This window comes from Arachis hypogaea, chromosome 2 (genome assembly GCF_003086295.3).
Source record: "Arachis hypogaea cultivar Tifrunner chromosome 2, arahy.Tifrunner.gnm2.J5K5, whole genome shotgun sequence".
Taxonomy (NCBI): Eukaryota; Viridiplantae; Streptophyta; class Magnoliopsida; order Fabales; family Fabaceae; genus Arachis; species Arachis hypogaea.
Window position 1 is genome coordinate 37,524,542 of NC_092037.1, and position 17,014 is coordinate 37,541,555.

Here is a 17,014-nt window from a genome sequence, read left to right on the forward strand (position 1 = left end):
AATAAAATAGCGTGTTTGCACTCTCCCAGGTTCGAACCCGAGACGTGAAGGAAGGAACCTTGCCCTGCCCTTGGCGCGGGCAGGGCAGAAATTGGAATGGCGCACCAACTTTGCCCCCTGGCAGCACCAACCGCACGCACAACGCCCCCTGGCAGCACCAACCGCACGCACAACGCCCCCTGGCGCACCAAACCTTTCCTGCCCTGCCCTTGGCGCGGGCAGGGCAGCGTCCCACGCACCAATGCTCTTCCTGGCGCACCAAAGTTCCTTCTGGCAGCACCAACGCACGCCCGCCTCACATTCTGGCGCATCAGCTTTCCCGCCCTGCCCTTGGCGCGGGCAGGGCAGCTTCTGGCGCACCAAACTCGTGCCACACGCGCACCATGGCCGCACCAACTCGCACATGGCCGCACCAAATCCACGCACCAAGCTTTATTTTTCTGCCCTGCCCTCCACAAGGGCAGGGCAGCCTCCTGGGAGTGATCTTTGGGCCAAAATTCAAATTAAAAATTTATTTGAATTCATTTCTTCACCAATTAAAAAGCCCATCCAAATCCCATTATCCAAGAATAGAAAGTGTATAAATAGGACTTAGTTTGATGTAATTAGGACTTTTAGCTACCTTTATTTTGAGCTTTGAATTTTTACTCTTATTTTTTGAGAGCTTTTGAATTTCCTTTGTCTTTGAGCTTTCTTGAGAGACTTGTCCGAGAACTAAGAGGATCAAGGGAGAATTGAATGATCTCCTTCCTCATTCCCCTTGGGCAATTCTACTCTTCTGTTTTCTGAGTTTTGGGTGTGTGAAATTGGGGAAATTCTGTCCCAATTCCCATTCAAGCTCTTGGCATTTTGTTTTCTGCATAATTGAATTCCAAATCTGTTCTTCTATTGCTTCATCTTTAAATTTTCTGTTAATTGCTTAATTAATTCAGATCTGGGAAGGAAATTGGGTTTTAGGCTCTGCTACCTAAGCCCTTGGGTCCTGAGATCACAATTCATTTTGGGTTCTTCTGTGAACCTCTGCTACATTTTATTTCATTTCTGTTTGAATGCTTATTGCTTCTAATTTACTTTTCTGCTCAATCATTTACTGCAATTTACTTCTTCTTTGTTTAGATCCTACAATTCCATTCCTCAATTCTCTTTTATATTCAAGTCATTTATCTTTCTTGCCATTTAAGTTACTGCAATTTAAGTTTCTTGCACTTTAAGTTTCAGTCATTTACTTTCTTGCTCTTTAAGATTCTGCACATTTACAATTCTGTTCTTCAATTTACTGCACTTTTCCCTTCCCCCTTTACATTTAATGTCATTTACTTTCTGTTAAACACAAATCACTCAACTAAAACTTGATTCGCTTGACTAAATCACCCACTAAACTAAAATTGCTCAATCCTTCAATCCCTGTGGGATCGACCTCACTCATGTGAGTTATTATTACTTGATGCGACCCGGTACACTTGCCGGTGAGTTTTGTGTTGGATCGTTTTCCACACATCAGTGACCAGCTTATCCCAAGAGTCCAGGCTATCTTTTAGGATGTGAGTCCAACTATGTTCTAGCTCTGTCTCTTACAGCAAAGGAAAAAGCATGAGCCTGTAGACTTCAGGATCTACTCCATTAGTCTTAACAGTATCATATATCTGCAAGAATTCAGTTAAAAACTAATAGGGATTTTCTGATGGAAGTCAATGGAACTTGCATTTTTGTTGCATTAGAGCAACTAATTGAGGCTTCAGCTCAAAATTGTTTGCTCCAATGGCAGGGATTGAGATGCTTCTTCCATAAAAATTGGAAGTAGGTGTAGTATAATCACCAAGCATCCTCCTTGCGCCTCCACCATTGTTATTGGGTTCGGCCATATCTCTTTCTTTTTCGAGATTCTCTGTAAGGTTTTCTCTGGATTGTTGTGCTTTAGCTTTTCTTAGCTTCTTCTTCAGAGTTCTTTCAGGTTCAGGATATACTTCAACAAGAATGTCTTTGTCCTTGCTCCTGCTCATACGAAAAAGAATAGAATAGAAAAGAAGAGAAATCCTCTATGTCACAGTATAGATATTCTTTTATGTGAGTAGAAGAAGAAAAGAATAGAAGAAGGATGAGAAAAATTCGAACATAGAGGAGAAGCGAGAGTTCGAATTTTTAGATGAAGAGAAGTGTTCGTAATTGAATAAATAAATAGAAGAAGATGAGAGAAAGAGAGAAATTCGAAAATTATTTTTGAAAAATAGTCAGTGATTTTCGAAAATTAAGAGAAGAAATAAAATTAAAATTAAAATTTGAAACAATTAGTTAATTAAAAGAATTTTGAAAAAGAGGGAGGTAATTTTCGAAAATTAGAGAGAGGAAAGTAGTTAGGTGGTTTTGAAAATGATAAGAAATAGTAAAACAAACAAAAAGTCAATTAGTTAGTTGAAAAAGATTTGAAATTCAATTTTGAAAAGATAGAAAGTTAGAAAAGATTTTTGAAATCAATTTTGAAAAAAGATGTGGTTTGAAAAAGATATGATTAAAAAAGATATTTTGGAAAAGATTTGATTTTTAAAGTTAAAATGAATTACTTGTCTAACAAGAAACTAAAAGATATGATTCTAGAATTTAAAGATTGAACCTTTCTTAACAAGAAAGTAACAAACTTGAAATTTTTGAATCAATCACATTAATTGTTAGTAAAGTTTCGAAAATTATGAAGTAAAGATAAGAAAAAGATTTTGAAAAACAATTTTAAAAAAAATATTTTCGAAAATAAAAAAAAGAAAAGATTTGATTTTGAAAAAGATTTTGAAAAGATAAGATTTTTAAAAATGAAATCTTAACATGACTAACAAGAAATAACTTATTTTAAAAAATTTTTACTAAGTCAACCCAAAGATTTCGAAAATTATGAGTAAAACAAGGAAAAGATATTTTTTTGATTTTTTTGAAATTTTTTTATGAGGAGAGAGAAAAACAAAAAATGACTCACAACATGAAAATTATAAATCAAAACACATGATGCATGCAAGAACACTATGAATGTCAAGATGAATACCAAGAACACTTTGAAGATCAAGATGAACATCAAGACTTATTTTTGAAAAATTTTCAAGAAAAGAAAAACATGCAAGACACCAAACTTAGAAGTTTTTCATGCTTAGACACTATGAATGCAAAAAATGCATATGAAAAATAACAAAAGACACAAAACAAGAAAATATGAAGATCAAACAAGAAGACTTACCAAGAACAACTTGAAGATCATGAAGAACACCATGCATGAATTTTTCGAAAAAATGCATAATTTTTTAAAACATGCAATTGACACCAAACTTAAAATTTGACACAAGACTCAAACAAGAAACACAAAATATTTTTGGTTTTTATGATTTTATTAATTTTTTTGGGTTTTTCGAAAATTACTTTTTGGAAAAACGAAAACAAAGAAAAAATTTTTTAAAAATTTTTGAAAACATTTTGAAAAGAAAATTACCTAATCTGAGCAACAAGATGAACCGTCAGTTGTCCAAACTCAAACAATCCCCGGCAACGACGCCAAAAACATGGTGCACGTAAATTGTGATCATCAACAATGGCGCCAATAGACTTGGAGCTCTCAAACGTGAATCACACTTTGTCACAACTTCTCACAACTAACCAGCAAGTGCACTGGGTCGTCCAAGTAATACCTTACGTGAGTAATGGTCGATCCCAGGGAGATTGTTGGTATGAAGCAAGCTATGGTCATCTTGTAAATCTCAGTTAGGCGGATTCAAATGGTTATAATGGTTTTCGAATATAAAGATAAATAAAGCATAAAATAGAGATAGAGATACTTATGTAATTCATTGGTGGGATTTTAGATAAGCGCATGAAGATACTGTGTTCCTTCTGAATCTCTGCTTTCCTACTGCTTTCGTCCAATCATTCTTACTCCGTTCAATGGCTACTTCCCATCCACTCAGTGAAAACGGTCCAAATGCTCTGTCGCAGCACGGCTAATCATCTGTCGGTTCTCGATCATGTCGGAATAGAATCCAGTGATTCTTTTACGTCTGTCACTACGCCCAACACTCGCGAGTTTGAAGCTCGTCACAGTCATTCAATCCCTGAATCCTACTCGGAATACCACAGACAAGGTTTAGACTTTCTGGATTCTCAAGAATGCTGCCAATGGATTCTAGCTTATACTACGAAGACTCTGATTAAGGAATCCAAGAGATACTCATTCAATCGAAAGTAGAATGGAGGTGGTTGTCAGGCACACGTTCATAGGTTGAGAATGGTGATGAGTGTCACGGATCATCACATTCATCAGGTTGAAGTGCGAATGAATATCTTAGAACAAGAATAAGCATGAATTGAATAGGAAATAGTAATAATTGCATTAATACTCGAGGTACAGCAGAGCTCCACACCTTAATCTATGGTGCGTAGAAACTCCACTGTTGAAATACATAAGTGATAATGGTGTTCATTGGCTTCGGCCCCAGAGAGGGAACCAGAATAACCAAGACGTCTAATACAATAGTAAAAAGTTCTATTTATACTAAACTAGTTACTAGGGTTTACAGAAATAAGTCTAAGTGTAGAAATCCACTTTTGGGACCCACTTTGGTGTGTGCTTGGGCTGAGCTTGAGCTTTACACGTGCAGAGGCTTCTCTAGGGGTTAAACACCAAGTTGTAACATCTGTTTGCCGTTTAACTCTGGTTTGTGATGTGTTTCTGGCGTTTTACTCTAGAATGCAGCATGGAACTGCCGTTGAATGCCATTTTGCATCGTCTAAACTCAAATAAAGTATGGATTATTATATATTTCTGAAAATCCCTGGATGTCTACTTTCCAACGCAGTTGAGAGCGTGCCATTTGGAGTTTTGTAGCTCCAGAAAATCCATTTCGAGTGCAGGGAGGTCAGAATCCAACAACATCAGCAGTCCTTTTTCAGCCTAAATCAGATTTTTGCTCAGGTCCCTCAATTTCAGCCAGAAAATATCTGAAATCACATAAAAACACACAAACTCATAGTAAAGTCCAGAAATGTGAATTTTGCATAAAAACTAATAAAAACATCCCTAAAAGTAGCTAGATCCTACTAAAAACTACCTAAAAACAATGCCAAAAAGCGTAAATTATCCGCTCATCACTATACAATCCCTAATCACTCGCTGGATCTATCCCAAAAGTGAGAGACTACAACACAAAATCTATTCTAAGCTAAAAAGTTCCCAAACATGCTGTTAAGCTCGAACCATTAGTCGTCCTATCTGAAGATGAAATCTCTTTCACATCTGTGTACTCCTCAGGATCCTCATCATCATCAGAAATCTCTATAACCTCTGGCACCTCTCTAATACTGCTATCACTGCTAATATCCAAGCGTGCAGGTCTTATTGAGAACTAATGACAGATTTCACAATCCACAAAATATCGGCAAGTGCACCGGGTCGTATCAAGTAGTAACCTCAGGTGAATGAGGGTCGATCCCACGAGGATTAACAGATCAAGCAAGTAGAATCAATTGATTAATCTAGTCAGATTAATGATTTAAGATTTTGAAAGCAATAAATCATAAATAGAAATTGAATGAAGTAAAACAGAAGAAAACGGTGAGTATAGAAAAATATATATTTGAAAAAGCTAAGGTTTCAGAGATGTTAATCGTCTGAATCAATACTTTTTAATTTCCATTCTAATCATGCAACGATTTTTTTATGGCAAATCATTAGTAATTAAACCCCAATCCCTTGATGATTCAATTTCTCTTTAACTTAATTTAATGCTAATACCTTAGTCACTTAATTAAGAAAAGAGTTGAAGAACATTTCTGATTTATAAAACCACACGATTTATAAGAGTTTAACCTAGTTGATTCTATGTCACTTATCAATCCAGTTTCAAAACTTACAAATTATGAGAATCAGTTTTCAAGCTTAATTAAATCAATCAATTTTCCAAAAGATTAATAAAATTCAAGTAAGAGAAGAATTGTTTTCCAACATATTCAAACTCTTTGAGATGAAGAACAATAACCATTTTTTAAAGAGGAATCAATCGCATGAATTAGAAATAGAAAAAGTAATTGTATTAATCCATAGACTAACAGAGCTCCTCACCTAAACCTAGGAGATTAGAAAATCATGCTTGTTCTTGAAATCCTTAAGAAATTGAGAAACTGTAAAGTGGTGAATAAGAGAAGAGATCCCTAACAAAGTGTCTCCCTCTGCCTTAAATACTAACCTAAAGATAACCGAATTCAAATTTCAAAATTAAATTAAAACTAAACAGAATCAAATCTTTTCCTAATTATTTTCCACTGAGAAGATCTCCCTTGATTGCTTGTGATCTTTAGTAACTGCCAGCATTTAATGAACTTGTAAATGATCCTTCAAAGATTTAAAATTTGAAAAGTAGAAGGTCTTGAGTTGAGGTTCTAGAAGGGCTTCCAAAAATCTGATGACGTGTACGCGTGCCTCATGCGTACACGTGAGGGCCGAAAAGTTCCTTGTTACGGCACGCGTATGTGTGATAGCTGCATTGTATGTGGAGTGTGATGGTCATGCGTACGTGTGGGGCATGCATACGCGTGACATGAGAGTTGTCCATTGCCCTTCACTCTTTCTTCTTCCAGAGAGCTTCTTCTTCCAGGAAGCTTTCAGTTAATTACAGAAAGCTTTCTATTTCTTGCTCTTCTTCCTCATTTCTATTCTGTTTCTTCCTATTTTTCTTCTAAAATTTCCTGTAATCAATAAAATTCAACTAATCAAAATAATATCCATTCTAACCTTAAATTTATTGATTATCTACAAAAATTCTTAATAAATCAATTAAAATAAAGAAGGAAAAACACTAAAGATGCACACACATCACAACACCAAACTTAAAATCTTGCTTGTCCTCAAGCAAGCAAAGAATCATGGCTTAATGCAAATATCTTAACCTTATGAAACAGGGGTAAAGGATTGCAATCTAAATGAGTTTGGTTGACCGTTTCACTTATGCACAATTCAACACTATCGGTTGTAATATTTCAAGGCTTTTGTTTGGATTAGATTATGGAATCCTTTCTTGATTTATCACCTTGAAGCAGCTTATTTACTTTATTTTCACCTTTTAAGTTCATTGGGTGTTTTGCACCTTGAGCCTAGCTGTGACTCTAAATGTTTTATTTTCAAGCTTTTAGCTTGATACATAAACACCACAAGCACATAGTTGGGGAGCTCCTTGAGCTTATTTTTTTTCATTCTTCCTCACCATTGGTACTCGAAGCCTTTGGATTTCACATTTTAGGGGGTGCATTTCACCTTGAGTTTAACCATGACTTCTAAATGCTTTGTTCTTCAAACTTTTAGCTTGATACATAAGCACCACAAGCACTTGAGTAGGATGCTCTTTGAGCTTATTTTTCTTTCAATTTCCTTAGTCAGTGATACCCAGAGCCTTTGGTTTCTCTCATAACCCCTTTTTCTTGCTTATTATATCTTATATTGTTGCTTTTTCAAGGTATTGTCAAGTATAAGGATCCGATAAGAGTCCTCTAAACTATAGGTCAATCTCGGTCGAGATCTTTTGTGTTGGTTGGAGCCGATGCGTCTGGCAGGTATATAGCCGCCGGAGCTGGTGTGTCCGACTTATGAAACTGAAAGTGTTGTTGCTCCTTCATCCTCGGAGGGTAGGGGGTACCTGCAAGGGACTCTGATGCTTAAGTTAGCAAGGGTATTAAGCAGTATTGAGTAAAATCAGAGTATCAGTTATACCTTGGTGCTCCAGTGAATTTATAATAGTGAGATGTGGCCTTCTGTGGATAATTATAAGTTAGTTATCTTATCTTATCATTATCTTATCTCTAAGTGAGGTCATATTTATCTTTAAGGGAACCGCCCTTCTCTTTGTAGGCTTGGGCCGCCTTAGGATTTGGGGTGTGTTCCTCTATCTGGGCCCTTCTTTGGGCTTTCTGGGGACTTGACCGAGCTCTTTGGGAAGAGGTCGGGTTGTCCTGACCTGAAGAGGTCGGTCGCTTTGTCTGTCGAACATCTCGGGTCGGACAGCTCGACCCAGGGTATGAACAGTGCCCCTGCTTGAGCTCGGTCTTCTTTTTGAGGTCGAGTCCTTGACTTCAGTCCTTTTTTGGTGAAGCCGAACTCGAGCATTTTGTCGATTCCTTTGTAGCAGCTTTTGAATGTAGAACGTTTCCTCTAAAAAGCGCGTGCTTTTCTATCGGCGCTTTTTTGGGAACGTGCGAGGGTTTAATGCCTTCTTTAATTTGAACATTAATTGCTCCGTTTCCCCTGGGCTCTTTACTTTTGATTTTGAAAAACCCAGAAAATGGTTTTTCTCCTTTTATTTTCCTTGTAACCTCTTCGTAACTTTTTCCTCTTCTCTCTTCGCTCTCTGTCTTTCGCTTGCACTTCTGCTTCCTAGCGTTAGTGGCGTCACTCGGCGGTTTTCTAGGCAACTTTCGTTTCTGCCCTTTTTCGAAGTTTCTTCTGTCTCCAGGTTAGTCCCCTTTCATGCTTTCTCTTTGATCTTAGTTTTGTGATGAGGTTTTGGTTTTGATCCTCTCTTTTTGAAAAAGTTTGGATCTTTCTGCTTTCCTTGAGCCCTAGATTTGTTGAAATGTGCTTTCTGAGAGTTTCTCTATCTTCTGTATGATCATTTTTGCTTTTGCTGGGTGCCTTTAGGGTTTTGCATGTTTTTGTTGTTTCTGTTCTTGATACTGCTTGTCCGTGTCTGTTCTTCATTTATTTGAAGGTTGCTTTTGTCTGCTCTTAAAAAAGGTTGCATCTTTAACGGTCTCTGCTTGGCGTGTTTGATGTTTGAGAATGCTTTTTGCTTGGTGGACTTGTGATGATTTGCTGTGTTTTCCTTCGATGAAAAGCGTTTGTTGTTTTTGAATTCTTTTTTGAGGAATGCTGGGATGCAAGCTGTAGAGTATTTCTGGAAACCTTGCTTTGTTACTGCCTCTAAAGGATGCCCTAGGATTTTGGTTTGAGTCTTGGGGTTTTCCTTTTCGTTGTTTCCTCGTTTGAGAAGTATTGACCGAGTTGTTTTCTCCTTTTGTCCGAGATGTTTGTAGTAACCCCTATCTTCTTTTCTTCCTTGTAGGATTAGTTGGCCTCATGTCTTCTCGCAATAACATTGTAGAGATGTCTTCCAGAGTTTCCGAGGGGATGTCTGATTGGCTGGACTCCCTTGTTTTGTTATGTGTTTCTGTCGTGGATGCTGAATTTTACACAGAGCTGAGGAAACGCCATAGGATTTGTGGTAACAATGCTCGTGAGGAGGATTACGAGTTTGTTGCCCCTGATTCTGATGAGAGAGTTTATTTTCCGACTTCCATTGAGAGGGAGCGTCCCTTCTTCTATGCCTATGAATTCTTCTTCAGCCAGTTGAATGTTACTTTTCCTTTTTCTGCTTTTGAGACCGACCTGTTATGGTCGTGTAATATTGCTCCATCCCAGCTTCACCATAATTCCTGGGGTTTCATTAAAATTTTCCAACTTCTCTGCCGTGAACTAGATGTAACACCTTCCCAAACTCTTTTTCTTTACTTGTTTGTTTCCGCCAAGCCTGGTGGTTCTTCAAAAAAGAAAGCTTCTTGGGTTTCTTTTCGGTCCGCCCAGGGCCATGAAGTGTTTGTGATGTATGATGAGTCCTTTAAGGACTTCAAGAACTACTTCTTTAAAGTTCGAGCTGTTGAGGGGGCCCGCCCCTTTTTTCTTGATGAAAATGATGAGCCCTCCTTCCCTCTAGAGTGGTAGAAGGATGTAAGAGTGTCTCGCTACACTTGGGAGATTCTTGATGATGTCGAACGCGCTTTTGTAGTTGTTCTTGAGGATCTCTGGGGGAAACCACCCCATCTTGATACAAAAAGATTTTTGAATGATCCGTCCTTGGTTCGGACTGTTTTGGGTATTTGTTTGTCTATTTGTCTGACTGGTTTCTATACTTGTTTCCTTTTTCTTCCTCTTATCAACTTTGTAACTCTTTGTCGTGGATGTTTTTGTGTTTGTAGAGATGTCAAAGAATAGTGACTCCATGAAGGCCTTTAAAAGGGCAAAGAAGGCGACTGCTGCTCAAAACATCTCGGCCAAGGTGGCCGGCGAGGGATCTTCACAGATCCTTGTAAAGCCTCCTGTGCCGAGTTCCCTTGGGCCGAGGAAAGTAATTTCTACTCCTCGGTTTCATCAGGTCGATCCTCCTCAGACTTCTGCCGTTGCTTTTGGTGTCCCTCCCTTAAAAAAGCAAAAGACATTCAACCTGGATGCCTCGGACTTTGATGCTATCGAGTTTGTTGACCAGCAAATTGCCCCCTATGGTGGGCTTTCCATGAACGACGTGTCTCTTCTTCAGCATCTGGATTTTATCACCAAAAGTAGTGTGAAGATGGCTCATATGGGTGCGGCTATTTTCCGAACAGTTCAGGGGATTCCGATTCATGCCACAAAATCCTTCATGGAGGAGGCCAAGTCAGAATTTGATCAAATCAAGGGTCTAAAGGAGGAGTTGGAGGTGAAGTTGGCGAAGGTGGAGAAGGAGTTGGAGGGTGAGAAGGCCAGCTCTATTGCCCTGGCTGCTTCTTTGAAGTTGGCTGAGGACATGGCCCTGAAGCATAAGGATAGCTATGTCTCAGCTTATAGGGATTTAATGCGCCTCCGGATGAGTTGGAAAGTGCTCGGGCCAATTATGGTGAGCTTCAGGGTCACCTTGTGGGCAGCGTAACTGCCACCTCCGAGAACCTGATGGAGCAGTTCTGAATTGTTTCTCCTGGTGCCGACTTGACTCTCATCAGCCTGGACAATATTGTGACGGATGGTAAGATTATCCCTGAAGACCAGGATGATGATGAGGCTGATCCTCCCCCAGTGCCTTCTCTTAAAGTGTCGACTTTCTCGGTTCCTCCTGTTACATCTGATCCGGATTGCTAGATTCTGAACCGAGATGATGGAACTGTAGATGCTGTGCCCCTTTAGACTCGTCCTCCTTCTCCCCGTACTGATGCTGCCGGGAAGGCTCCCGATCTTAGCTGATATTTTTTCTGAATATTTGTGTAAATAGCCCGATTTGTGGGCTTTTGAACTTGTTTTTTGTGAATGATGTTTTTATTGACTGTTAATACTCTAGTTGCTATTTTTAGCAACTTTATTTTGAAAATGAAATGGTTTCTCTGAGGTTGATTTCGGTGGCCTCTTTGAAGCTTTATCATACTATGATTTCATACGTTTGTTTGTAGCTTGGATCCTTTTGAAGTCGCGACTTGTGGGGGGTCCAACTTGTTTTTCGGTTTCCTCGCTTTTTAGCGCCTTATAACCGATTTCTTTATGTTGGTCTCCTTCTAAGTTATTTTTGTAATCCTCTTTTCTGGGCCTTTGTTAGGTCTCTTTAAGGGATTGCTTTTACAACTTGTTTTCGTAGGAGACCGACTTCGTTAGGTCGGTCTTTTCGAAGTTGTTTTTGTAATCCTCTTTCTTGGACCTTTGTCAGGTCTCTTTCAGGGATTTACTTTTACAACTTGTCTTTGTAGGAGACTGACTTCATTAGGTCGATCTCTTCTAAGTTGTTTTTGTAATCCTCTTTCTTGGACCTTTGTCAGGTCTCTTTCAGGGATTTACTTTTACAACTTGTCTTTGTAGGAGACTGACTTCATTAGGTCGATCTCTTCTAAGTTGTTTTTGTAATCCTCTTTCTTGGACCTTTGTCAGGTCTCTTTTAGGGATTACTTTTACAACTTGTTTTGTAGGGACCGACTTCATTAGGTCGATCTCTTCTAAGTTATTTTTGTAATCCTCTTTCTTGGACCTTTGTCAAGTCTCTGATGAGCGGATAATTTGTATACTTTTTGGCATTGTTTTTAGTATGTTTTTAGTATGTTCTAGTTAGTTTTTAGTATATTTTTATTAGTTTTTAGTTAAAATTCACTTTTCTGGACTTTACTACGAGTTTGTGTGTTTTTCTGTGATTTTAGGTATTTTCTGGCTGAAATTGAGGGACCTGAGCAAAAATCTGATTCAGAGACCAAAAAGGACTGCAGATGCTGTTGGATTCTGACCTCCCTGCACTCGAAGTGGATTTTCTGGAGCTACAGAAGCCCAATTGGCGCGCTCTCAACGGCGTTGGAAAGTAGACATCCTGGGCTTTCCAGCAATATATGATAGTCCATACTTTGCCCAAGATTTGATGGCCCAAACCGGCGTTCAAAGTCACCCTCAGAAATCCCAGCGTTAAACGCTGGAACTGGCACCCAAATGGGAGTTAAACGCCCAAACTGGCACTAAAGCTGGCGTTTAACTCCAAGAAGAGTCTCTGCACGAAATTTGCTTCATTGCTCAGCCCAAGCACACACCAAGTGGGCCCGGAAGAGGAGTTTTATGTCATTTACTCATTTCTGTACACCTTAGGCTACTAGTTTTCTATAAGTAGGACCTTTGACTATTGTATTAAAAATCTTTTGATCTTTGGAACCTTTTTCTTTAGATCTTTTGATCACTTTGGGAGGCTGGCCATTCGGCCATGCCTAGACCTTGTTCTTATGTATTTTCAACGGTGGAGCTTCTACACACCATAGATTAAGGTGTGGAGCTCTGCTGTACCTCGAGTATTAATGCAATTACTATTGTTCTTCCATTCAATTCCGCTTGTTCTTGTTCTAAGATATCACTTGTTCTTCAACTTGATGAATGTGATGATCCGTGACACTCATCATCATTCTCACCCATGAACAAGGTGACTGACAACCATTCTTGTTCTACAAGAGATCAAGGCTCTAGTGAATATCTCTTGGATTCCTGATTGCACGATGCATGGTTGATCGCCTGACAACCGAGTGCTCGTCTGACAAACGAGCCAACCATTCCGTGAGATCAGAGTCTTCGTGGTATAGGCGAGAACTGATGGCGGCATTCAAGAGAATCCGGAAGGTCTAACCTTGTCTGTGGTGTTCTGAGAAGGATTCAATGACTGAATGACTGTGACGTGCTTCAAACTCCTGAGGGCGGGGCGTTAGTGACAGACACAAAAGAATCACTAGATTCTATTCCGGCCTGATTGAGAACCGACAGATGAATTCCGTTATGCTGTGACAGAGCATATGCAATCGCTTTCACTGAGAGGATGGGAGGTAGCCACTGACAACGGTGAAACCCTTGCTTAAGCTTGCCATGGGGAGTAAGAAGGATTGGATGAAGATAGTAGGAAAGCAGAGAGACGGAAGGGAAGGCATCTTCATGCGCTTATCTGAAGTTCCTACCAATGAACTACATAAGTATCTCTATCTTTACCTTTGTGTTATTTTTGTTCATCACCATTACCGTTTGAGTTTGCCTGACTAAGATTTACAAGATGACCATAGCTTGCTTCAATACTAACAATCTCCGTGGGATCGACCCTTACTCGTGTAAGGTTTATTACTTGGACGACCTAGTGCACTTGCTGGTTAGTTGTGCGAAGTTGTGTAATGCCAAGGTATTGAGCCACCAAGTTTTTGGGGTTCATGACCGGGGATTATGAGAGTTGTGAAAAAGTATTGTTCACAATTTCGCGCACCAAGTTTTTGGCGCCGTTGCCGGGGATTGTTCAAGTTTTGAGCAAGCTTTTGGTAACATCAGTGCCAAGATCCGGCAACAACACCAAGTTTTTGGCGTTATTGCCAGGGATTGTTCAAGTTTGGACAACTGACGGTTCATCTTGTTGCTTAGATTAGGTATTTATTTTTTTTTCGAAATTCTTGAAGATGAGTTCTAGAGTTTCATGATGATTTGTTGAAATCTGGATGGCTGAGAAGCCATGTCTAATTTCATTGGACCGAGGTTTCAACTTATCACCACAAAAGTTTGTTGATTTTTATCAATCTTGCTTTTGGAGCAATGATCTGCTAAGGCTTGGCTGGCCTTTGGCCATGTCTAGTGTTTTGGACCGAAGCTTTCTCTGAAAGCTTGGCTGGCTGTGAAGCCATGTCTAATTCCTGGACCGGAGTCTTAGACTAGCATTGCACTGATTCCTGGAATTCTCATTAAGAATTTTGATACCTTTTTCCACTTGATTTTCGAAAAACACAAAAAAAAATTAAAAAAATCATAAAATCCAAAAATATTTCTTGTTTGAGTCTAGTGTCTCATCATAAGTTTGGTGTCAATTGCATGTATTCATTCATGTATCTTGGTGATCTTCAAGATGTTCTTGATGATTTACTTGCTCTGATCTTTGAATTCAATTGACTTGATTGTTTTGTGTGTCTCATATGCATTTTCATTTTGTTAGTGTCAGTAGTATACAAACTGCTAAGTTTGGTGTCTTGCATGCATTGTTATTTGATTCTTGTTGCATTTTGGTTTGTCCTTATTATTAAAAATCCAAAAATATTTTTAATTTGTGTCTTTTCAAGTCAATAATACAGAGAATTGAAGATTCAGAACATACAGCAGAGGAATTGCACAGAAAAAGCTGGGCGTTCAAAACGCCCAGTGAAGAAGGACAGACTGGCGTTTAAACGCCAGCCAGGGTACCTGGTTGGGCGTTTAACGCCCAAAAGGGTAGCATTTTGGGCGTTAAACGCCAGAATGGATACCATTCTGGGCGTTTAACGCCAGGATGGCTAGAAGGGAAGATTTTGTTTTCAAATCAAATTTTTTTAAGTTTTCAAAATCTTTTCAAAATCAAATCTTTTTCAAATCAATTTTCCAATCAAATCTTCTTCAAAACCAATTTCTTTCCATTTTTTTAAGATACTTACTATCAATTAATGATTTGATTCAACATTTCAAGTATGTTACCTTTTCTGTTGAGAAAGGTTTAATGTTTGAATCATATCTTTTCTTGTTAGTCAAGTTTTTTTTTAATTTTCAAATCAAATCTTTTTAAAATATTTTTCAAATCATATCTTCTCAATCACATTTTTTAATCAATCATATCTTCTTAACCACATCTTTTTCAAAATAGTTTTCAATCAAATCTTTTTGATTTCTAATTTCAAAATCTTTTTCAAAAATCACTTGATTTCTTTTCCATTTTCATTTTCGAAAATTAAGTAATATTTTTCAAAAATGTTTTCAAAATTTTTCACTTAATTTTCGAAAATTACTTCCCTCCTTCTCACATCCTTCTATCTATGGACTAACACTATCCCTTAATGTAAAATTCGAACTCCATCTCCTTTGTTAAGTTCGAATTTTCCACTTCTGTCTTCTACTCTTCTTTTCCTCTGACACCTAAAGGAATCTCTATACTGTGACATAGAGGATTCCACATTTTCTTGTTCCCTTCTCTTTCTTATGAGCAGGAGCAAAGACAAAGGCATTCTTGTTGAGGCTGATCCTGAACCTGAAAGGACCTTGAAGAGAAAGCTAAGAGAAGCCAAAGCACAACTCTCTTTAGAGCACCTGAACGAATTCTTCAAGGAAGAAGAACTCATGGCAGCCGAAAACAACAACAATGCCAACAATGCAAGGAAGGTGCTGGGTGACTTTACTGCACCTACTCCCGACTTCTATGGGAGAAGCATCTCTATCCCTGCCATTGGAGCAAACAACTTTGAGCTTAAGCCTCAATTAGTTTCTCTAATGTAACAGAATTGCAAGTTCCATGGACTTCCATTGGAAGATCCTCATCAGTTTTTAGCTGAGTTCTTGCAAATCTGTGACACAGTCAAGACTAATGGGGTTGACCCTGAGGTCTACAGACTGATGCTATTCCCTTTTGCTGTAAGAGACAGAGCTAGAACATGGTTGGATTCTCAACCTAAAGAAAGCATGGACTCTTGGGAAAAGCTAGTCAATGCCTTCTTGGCAAAGTTCTTTCCACCTCAAAAATTGAGTAAGCTTAGAGTGGAAGTCCAAACCTTCAGACAGAAGGAAGGAGAATCCCTCTATGAAGCTTGGGAAAGATACAAACAATTGATCAGAAAGTGTCCCACTGATATGCTTTCTGAATGCAACATCATAGGTATTTTCTATGATGGTCTCTCTGAACTGTCCAAGATGTCTTTGGATAGCTCTTCTGGAGGATCTCTTCATCTGAAGAAGACGCCTACTGAAGCTCAAGAACTGATTGAAATGGTTGCAAATAACCAATTCATGTACACTTCTGAAAGAAATCCTGTGAACAATGGGACTAGTCAGAAGAAAGGAGTTCTTGAGATTGACACTCTGAATGCCATATTGGCTCAGAACAAAATATTGACCCAACAAGTCAATATGATTTCTCAAAGTCTGTCTGGAATGCAAAATGCACCAAGCAGTACTAAGGAGGCTTCATCTGAGGAAGAAACTTATGATCCTGAGAACCCTTCAATAGAAGAGGTGAATTACATGGGAGAACCCTATGGAAACACCTACGATCCTTCATGGAGGAATCATCCAAATCTTTCATGGAAGGATCAACAGAGACCTCAACAAGGTTTCAATAACAATAATGGTGGAAGAAACAGGTTTAGCAATAGCAAACCTTTTCCATCATCTTCTCAGCAACAGACAGAGAGCTCTAAGCAGAATACCTCTGACTTAGCAACCATGGTCTCTGATCTGATCAAAACCACTCAACGTTTCATGACTGAAACAAGGTCCTCCATTAGAAATTTGGAGGGACAAGTGGGTCAGCTGAGCAAGAAAATTACTGAACTCCCTCCTAGTACTCTCCCAAGCAATACTGAAGAAAATCCAAAAGGAGAGTGCAAGGCCATCAACATGGCCGAATTCTGGGAGGAAGAAGAGGCAGTGAACGCCACTGAGGAAGACCTGACAAACCCCATTTTGAGGGTTTATCTTGTGCTTAATTTAGGGGATTTTATAACCTTTTACCCACATTTATTCAATGAAATAGCATAGTTTTGTGATTGTCTCCTAGTTTGTGCTTAGATGTGAAAACATGCTTCCTAGCCCTTAAATTAGCTAAATTCAATTCACCTTTGATTCCACTAGATGCCTTGATATGTTTGTTAGTGATTTCAGATTGAAAAGGCTAGGAATGGATCAAAGGAGTGAAGAGGGAAAGCATGCAAAGTGGAGAAATCATGAAAAGTCAAAGAAGTTGAACTCGCCCATGGACGCGCG

General features: G+C 38.8%; 1 non-coding gene across 1 annotated transcript; it reads right to left on the reverse strand.

Moving 5' to 3' along the window:
* Positions 1-15,781: 15,781 nt before the first annotated feature.
* On the reverse strand, positions 15,782-15,889 carry LOC112764897 (small nucleolar RNA R71). The gene has a single exon (XR_003183391.1). It is a non-coding gene; the product is annotated as a small nucleolar RNA R71 (small nucleolar RNA).
* Positions 15,890-17,014: the final 1,125 nt, after the last annotated feature.